This window comes from Dipodomys ordii, unplaced genomic scaffold (assembly GCF_000151885.1).
Source record: "Dipodomys ordii isolate 6190 unplaced genomic scaffold, Dord_2.0 Scaffold293, whole genome shotgun sequence".
NCBI classification, from domain to species: Eukaryota; Metazoa; Chordata; class Mammalia; order Rodentia; family Heteromyidae; genus Dipodomys; species Dipodomys ordii.
In genome coordinates, this window is record NW_012267509.1 from 323,272 (window position 1) to 325,481 (window position 2,210).

The 2,210-nt window shown below is 38.7% G+C and overlaps 1 pseudogene; it reads right to left on the reverse strand.

Moving 5' to 3' along the window:
* Positions 1-466, reverse strand: part of LOC106001392 — an 11,812-nt pseudogene extending 11,346 nt beyond the window's left edge.
* Between the last annotated feature and the right edge of the window lie 1,744 nt (positions 467-2,210).

Genomic DNA, 2,210 nt, shown 5'->3' on the forward strand with positions numbered 1-2,210 from the left:
TGACTAAGCTGGTATTTCCAATGGAATTTAACAAGTTCATGCTGATGAAAGAATTGAGTATCCAAAAGAAGAGCAACAAGAGAAGGATGTGCCATGCAGACCTTGGCTTGAGCCTCCTCCACACAGAACCTCTGGGGCTGATGGTGCTGGCCTGGACCAGTGTGAGGAGACTGCTGGTGCAGATGGACAGACCCCGAGACACTCTCCTCAGGTGAATGAAAATTCTACAGTCCATAGCATCTAGAAACGTTCTCAACCCCAAAGCTGCTATTGTCCTTGGCAATCCTTTGGAAAGAAGTATTATGATATTTGTGAGAACCACATGGATGAGAATCAATTGTATAGATTTCTTCTTAGTTCCTCTCCATAAACTGCACATATAATTCACAAATACAGAGATGTTTCCTATAATCCCAAGTCCTGTTAGAAGGATGAAAGTCAGTGCCTTAAGTGGCTTCAAAACCATTTATTACTTCATAGGCAGATCCAATCCTTTAAAAAGAATGCATCAGAAATGATCATTTTCATATCTTCAAAGTATTTTACACTATAACACTTTCATGATATGCTTTTAGCCCTCATGATGTGTGTGTGTGTGTGGGTGTGTGTGGGTGTATGCAGAGTACATAGAGCTCGTTTCTTTTCCTGTGGTACTTTCTGTACCTACAGGATGCCTACTTGGCAAAAATTAAAATTAAAATTTTTCCCTCATATTACTAAAACCAATCTAGTGTTCACATCATTATGCATTATGTATCCCATCTAAGTTCAATCTCAACATGGCTGTATTGAACCCCAATTATTTTCCATCAGAATTTCTTCTTTTTTAAAATTTTTATTGTGTCATGTTCATATCACCAAAATCCCCAAGTGTACACTCCATGCTTAACCTGGTTTTTTCTCCATATATAACTTGGATAAACATATATAATCCTGTTGCTAAAACTTCTTTCACATTTCAAATTTATATACATTTTAATTTGCACAACTTTATTTTGCTCAATATTCCACTCTATCTCATTTTTTAGAAAAAACCAGTCCTGGGGCTTAAACCCTGGGCCTGAGCACTGTCCCAGAGATTCTTTTGCTTAAGGCTAGCACTCAACTACTTGAGTCACAGCACCATTTCTGGCTTTTTTCATTCATGCTAGGCAAACACTCTACCACTAAGACACATTCCCAGCCCTATCTCTCACTTTCTTTTTTTAAAATGCCAGTATTGAAGTTAGGACCAGCACCCTCTTTCTTAGCTTCTTATTTAAGGCTGGCACTCTATTACTTTAACCACACTTCCACTTCAGGTCCTTTGCCAATAATTGGAGATAAGAATATCTGGACTTGCTCTTCCAAGGCTGGAATCCTAATCCTTAGATCTCAACCTCTTGAGTAACTTGGATTACAGGCATGAGCCATCAGCTTCCAGTTCTTTATCACATTTTGATGAATATGAGACTCTAAGATTCAGGTTTTATGTTTTTGAGGCTGATATATTAATATTTTCAGAGATGTGTGTGTGTGTGTGTGTGTGTGTGTGTGTGTGTGTGTTGGTCTTGGGGCTTGAACTCAGGGCCTACACACTGTCCCTGAGCTTTTGTGCTGAAGGCTAGCACTCTATCACTTGAGCCACGGTTCCACTCCCAAAAGCTTTTTGGTGGTTAACTAGAGATACAAGTCTCATAGACTTTTCTGTTCAGGCTGGTTTCAAACCACAATCCTGGTACAGGTTTTTAAAAAAAATTATTTTATATTATTTTTTTAATGAGATGAGCTGACTCCTAGGGCTTGAACTGAGGACCTGGACACTGTCCTTGAACCTTTTGCTTCAAGCTAGTGCTCTACCACTTTGAACCAAAATGCCATTTCTTGCTTTTTTTGGTAAGTTAATTGGATACAAAAGTCCAATTGCAAATGTTCATTGATTTTGTTTTATTTTTATGTTTTAAATGTCAAGTTAAACTTTAAACATAATGAATCAAAGACATCCAGGATCAAGTACTTTATCTGAAAAGTTTATATGGTCAACTGGCTGCAGCCAAGGAAGTGCTCTTCAGGAACCTTAGAATTTTATTTGGCATTAGAAGGCCTATCAAAAGGCTCTACACTGGGCTGGGAAGGTAGCTCAGTGGTAGAGTGCTTGCCTTACATGCATGAGACCTTGGGTTTGATTCCTCAGCACCACATAAGCAGAAAAAGCCAAAAGCAGCACTATG